The 6,200-nt window shown below is 37.7% G+C and overlaps 1 long non-coding RNA gene across 1 annotated transcript; it reads left to right on the forward strand.

Annotated features, from left to right (window-relative positions):
- The first annotated feature begins 4,347 nt into the window (after positions 1-4,347).
- Positions 4,348-5,813, forward strand: LOC118749879. Its single transcript, XR_004994300.1, has 3 exons — positions 4,348-4,778; positions 4,841-5,190; positions 5,251-5,813. It is a non-coding gene; the product is annotated as an uncharacterized LOC118749879 (long non-coding RNA).
- The last annotated feature ends 387 nt before the right edge of the window (positions 5,814-6,200 follow it).

Genomic DNA, 6,200 nt, shown 5'->3' on the forward strand with positions numbered 1-6,200 from the left:
CAACCCTCCTCAAAAATATATTCGGCTGTAAGGTTTCTTAAAACTCTAAAGTTGAATACCCACATTGCAATATTTCATTTATTTTATCAATTTGACTGAGTTAAAATTTTCAAATAGGTGGCAACCCTCCTCAAAAATATTTCCAGCAGTTATTTTTCTTAAACCTCTTTAATAGATTATCTATGTTGTAATATATCATTTAGTTTATCAATTAAATTGCGCTAAATTTTTTAACAGGTGGCAATCCTCCTTTAAAATATTTTCGCCTGTGAGCCTTCTTTAAACTCTTTAGTTTTATACCCACATTGCAATATTTCATTTACTTTATCAATTTAACTGGGTTAAAACTTTTAAAATAGGCGGCAACCCTCCTAAAAAGTATTTCCAGCAGTTACCTTTCTTAAACCTCTTTAATGTGATACCCATATTGCAATAATTTATTTATTTTATCAATATATTTGGGTTTAAAAATTTTCAAATAGGTGGCAACCCTCCAATTTTTTGCGATATCATTGGTTCTGGTATTATACCGAACTATACAAAAAAAAATTATTCAAATCGGTTCAGCCGTTCTCGAGTTTTGACGACCGTGACATACGAACACAACATTTTTATTAATATAGATATAAAAAGTATTAATACACAGAATAATATCATCAAATATGATAATAATATCAAATATAATAATAATAATAATAGATTGGCGCTTACACATATGTTAGTGTTTGGCCGAGCTTCTCCTCCGATTTGTGGCGTGCGCCTTGATGTTGTCACACAGAGAGGAGGGACCTACAGTTTTACGCCGATTCCGAACGGCGATTGTATATTCATGAGAAGCTGTTTTTCATAGCAGAAGTACACTCGGAGGTTTGCCATTGCCTGACGAGGGGCGACCGCTGTTAAGAAAAAACCTTTTTTTTTAATTTTTTTGAGATGGTGCTTTGACCAGGGCTTGAACCCAGGCGCTGCGGAGTGGAAGGGCGCACTGCTTACGAATACACCACTAATAATTAATATCGTAAAACGGATACATCATTTGGCAGGTTGGCAACACTATTCCGATATTAACATATCGATCCCTGCAAAAATCCCCCTTTTTGGAGAGTGGGCAACATTGCAACACAACAGATGGCGGAAAACAATAATAAACTAATATAACTTAAACAAAATAGTAACAAAATGATAAAAAATTTGGAAATATACAGTTTGCTGCGCGATGGCAACTGTTTTAGCAATCTAAAAAATAGATGGACAGCGCAAAATGACCCGCTACTCAAAAAGTGACTGCAGCGGTGGATACGCGGGCAACTGGCGAACTCTTCAAGGCGATGGGCGTTAAAGACGGCACTTTGAAAGTGCGTTTGCGCCGCCTGACTGAAGCGGAAATCAGGCAGCATACTGGCGTTGGTGGAGGAGAAGGCGTTGAAGGCAACGCACGTCTGGCCAGCACAGAGATATACGTTCGCGAAAGCAGAAACAGCGGTGCGAGTGATGAGGGGTGCTAGAGTTCTGTATCATGGAACCCAAGAGACTACACGACTCGGAGTTCAGCAGCAGGCAGCGAGGCGGGTAGCGATAAATTTACGCCAGCAGAAGTATGCAGTGATAGTAATGACAACGACGACGACTGGCACCTAGGCGATGTAGTAAGAGCGCCCACGCCGACCGAGCTTTCTGATGACAGCAATGACGAACCTCGCAGGGGTGAAATAAACTTTTACCAGGAGGACTACCAATGTCCAGGTGAAGGCTATGTTGAATTCGTTCGGCGCATCACAATGACGATCCGCATTTTCAACGGGCGCCACAGAGCCCTGAATGGTGGTGTCAACCGCCTGCGCAGTCGTTGTGCGTTGTTGTGACGAGAGAAGAAACAGCGAACACAAGAGATGAAGATGGCAGCGATGAGGAGAATGCGCTCACCCTGTCGGTGGAGGAAGACCGCGGGTTGGAGCAGTGATTAAACGAGCGATGGTTGCAGAAAGATGCAGAACAGCCAGCAGCAATACCAGAGCTGGCGAAATTTTAGCGGCACAAACCCGTGACCAAAAGAACTAGTTAGAATAATCGAAGAGCGGCTTCAACGGCAACCAAGAAGACGCCAAACATTGGGTACCGAGTACGCATTACAGGCGCGGTGATGGTGACGATCACGCGCCCAGAGGGAAGTAAAGGAAGGGGGGGGGGGGGGGGGGGGGGTGTGAAGACCCCAAGTCCTTCACTAAGGGACTTCACAATTGGCATCTTATTAAATACTTATATTATACATCCTAGGCAAATTGTTGAACTTTTTAGATACACATGTGTATGCACACATGTATATAGAATTGAATTGTACCGATATGAATTGTTGAAATTTTATATTTATGTATATGTACATATACATACATTGAATTGTTATATATGTATATATATATACTTATTTACAAATACGGAGTATTGGAATTAGCTATGGCATTGGAGTACATAGGTACTGCCGTATGAACAAGCAAGGAAATAAGCGAAATAGTAGCAACAATATTGTTAGGATAACTGTGTGCCTGCGTGCAGGACAGTATAAATAGACCAGCAAATGGGATTAGAAATTAATTCTGGTAGAGTAGTTATATACTCCAGTCGATCGTGCAAACGAAGATTGGAAAGGCTAAGTTCACCGTTGCCACGCTGACGTTTTTAACGTCATTTGGACGTTTTTTGTATCCTGTTGACGTTTGAACGTTTTTTGTGTAAAAAATGACGTTTTTTAACTTCCCAGTAATTTTTCTCTATGCACAATATATTCTATGTATAGCTTACTATTTGCTTGTAGAGTAAGTACTTACGCTCACACTTTCGGCAAATTTGTTACTAAATCTTGTGAGTAGAACTGATTTTGAATTATTTTCTTAATAAATCTTTACAAGCTTTGTTTTTTGCAGCAGCTGCCTCAAAAGATATTTATTCTTTGGACACATATGACTTAAAACTCAATTATTCTAGACTTAATTTCCGCAACTTAACGTAACTTAATATTTTGGCCAACCTGTTATATGAGAAACTGGTAGTTAAAACTTAACTTACCATAAGAAACTTAAGAACCTGTAGATTTTAGATTCTTAAGTTACGGCCTTACGGAAATTGCGGGCGGTGAGAGAATCAGGCTTGCCAGACTCTCGTTTTGGTATTTCTTTAAAAAAATAAATGAAAGCAAACATTTTTGTTTGCATGATTTTTTTTTGATGTGACATTTTAGATGGCGAACTGTTAAAACGCTGAAAGAGAAAATACAAAAACAAAATATTTCCGCTCTTATCTTAATTTGACGTGATTGATGATTTCTTACGGTAAGTTAAATTAAGTTAAGTCTAGACTAACTGAGCTTTTAAATATGATGCAAACCAAGCGTACGCGCATTTTTTTTATCCTTCGACTAAGGATCCTGCGTTCAAAGGCTCGTTGTTTAAACACTTGAGGTTACAAGTCTTATTAAAATGTTTGCAATTGCATATTAAAATCCACGTTCGCAAAAGCACTATATTCCTTCTTAGCAGAACGTAATTTAGCATTTTCGTCAACAGACATCCTAACCAAATGTCTACAAGAAAAAAAGTATATTAAAAATCGACGCGGTTCTTTAGCAACTTAAAACTTGCACATTACCCTGGAAAATCTGAATAAAAATTGAAAATCTAGCTGAAAATTTGGGTATTTTTTATAATTTTTGAACAAAGTTTGAAATGTGGATTTACATTGTGTTAGTTATATATTGAGCTAGGCTTTTATTAAAAAACAATAAACATTAAATAAACAAAAGAAAAACGGCCAAAATCGATCAAAATGTTGATGACTTAATCGGCTGATTTTAAGTGTATGTATAAAATGCTTTTTATATTAGCGATCTCAAACCGGTTTACAATAGTGGTATTCACCAAATTGTTGTCAACAGTCGTTGCTTGAGCTTATCTGCTGTTTTGCCAGGGTGCCAGGCCACTTGCTCACTTTGGTGAATACCACTAATGAATTTTAAATGTGCTCTGTTGAAATGACATTTAAATATACCTTACGTACATATGTACCTTTGTGTACAATAAAAGTTTAATAAGAACAATTCTGTGTGCATACATGGAAAAGACGTTTTTGGGTAGGAAATGACGTTTTTTCAGACCAAAAGGGACGTTTTTCTCAAGCCTGCCAACACTGAGGCTAAGCAACGATTGTGAAAACTAAGTTGCTACCTACCTACTAACGTAGTTAAGGTATATGGTGTGACGTGAAAACGCTGCCAAGGCAATACGTTATATTGGTGTGACGTGAAAACGCTGCAAAGGAAATACGTTATAGGTTATGTCGTGAAAACACTGCCAACTAAATAGCGAAATAAAGCAGCGGCACTATAAGAATTATTCTCGTATTTATTTAAATGTTTGGATAGGGGAACCCAACATCCGACTGAGCCACAGCCCAGCTATTGACCGGATAAACCGGGTTCGTTACAAATTCCATAGTTGCCAAATATATCCTATTTTCTCATTCACAGACAAGACGCACTCCTTCGAAATCTCTCGCTGCTGCTGCAGCAATAAGTGTGGCTGCAATATATTTGCCATTAGCTCCAGCTACATGTAGAGCATGTTAAACATTTTTAATTGTATTTGTAGGAGCATCTGACAGTCCACTTGCGTACATAAATAGAAAATACACAACATGACGAGGGACTTGAAATTGAAGATGATCAAGAGTACACAACGCTGGAAACTGAGAACATGAAGCTAAAGCATCGATTAGCAATTCTGAAGATGGTTAGTAATTTTCATTTTTTTATCTTTGTTCGTCGACATTATAGGACGTGTCATCATTGCAGGCTATTGCTGCAGAACAAAACGCCGCAACCACTGCTGTTTTTGGTAAATATGTACCAGCGGTACTGCCCACCGCCGCCGGTGCAATGATTTCGATAGCATAACAAACGCCATCTCCTGGGCATTCCCAAAGCTTGCTGACACCAGTTATTATATCACGTATGAATGCGGCTCAATTTGGTTATTATCAATGCAATTGTGCCATGTCATTGGCATAAACACTAAAGGTTGCTGGCACAAATAAATCGCCTAGAGATATAGCCAACGAAATAAATAAACATGGTGTTCAATCGCTTCTTGTGGCTTAAACTGAGGTTGCAAGTGCTCGATTCATTAATATGTTTCTCAAAAGGTATACAGTTTATGGTTATGTTAGTGCAAATATTTACAAAAATTTTTACATCAAATGTAGGGATTATGCTGTTCGTGTGATTTCCAACCTCTTACGGTCTGGCGTTAACATGCCAACTTGCCGCAAGCAACATATCTCATATAGATGCACGTTGGTCATTTACGTTCGACTATTATTGGAGAGTCCATTTGGCGTTTGTTGGAGTTTCTGGGGCACGATAATCGCACGAGCTAATCAAGGCTGTCATAGAATCCATCTTAGTCCGAATTTTTGAGAAATCTACGAAAATGCTATTGAATTTAAATAACTGCGAGCGCAGCGTATGCTTTGAATACACGCATTCGTAGTAGTTCAGATTCAGTGTTCGCTTTTTCGTAGATTTTATGAAAAATCAGACTAAGATGGATTCCGTGATAGCCACCAATATGTATTCTACTTTGACAAGATGTTGCCGAATCGCGGCGACACAGCCGTATACGTATTCTATGATTTTACGCGCATAGGCTAAATATCTCGCACCTAGCTAAAGTGCTTGGTAAATGCATATCTTCACCATTATAATTTAAAGTAAAAAAGTTTAAGGCATGTTATAAAAGAATACAACAAAACCAAAAAGTGTTCTCAAAACTATTAAACATAAAAAGTTCTACGAATAAAATCCGTAATTTAAAATAAAATAAAATATCACAATTGTTTTTGTATGGCCATATTTACAAAATGAATCTTAAAGCACCCACAGTAAGGCCTAAACCTATAAATGACTAATAAGAAAAATAATAAATAACAGAAATGTGAACAAGTACCTATGTCGAGAAATCTCTAAATAGTAGCGAAACTGTATCTCAATAATAACAAGTAATTTTATGCAAAAAATACAACCGCATTTCGGTCGTTCTGGTTACGGAGATCCGACTGTCCTCCCTTTTTTACAATCTTAAAAAAAAATTAATACGTATTCTACAGAAAAAAAAATCAACATACATATTTACAGATTTTAAGTAAAAATAAAT

This window comes from Rhagoletis pomonella, unplaced genomic scaffold (assembly GCF_013731165.1).
Source record: "Rhagoletis pomonella isolate Grant_MI unplaced genomic scaffold, Rhpom_1.0 Rhpom_scaffold_00074, whole genome shotgun sequence".
Classification (NCBI taxonomy): Eukaryota; Metazoa; Arthropoda; class Insecta; order Diptera; family Tephritidae; genus Rhagoletis; species Rhagoletis pomonella.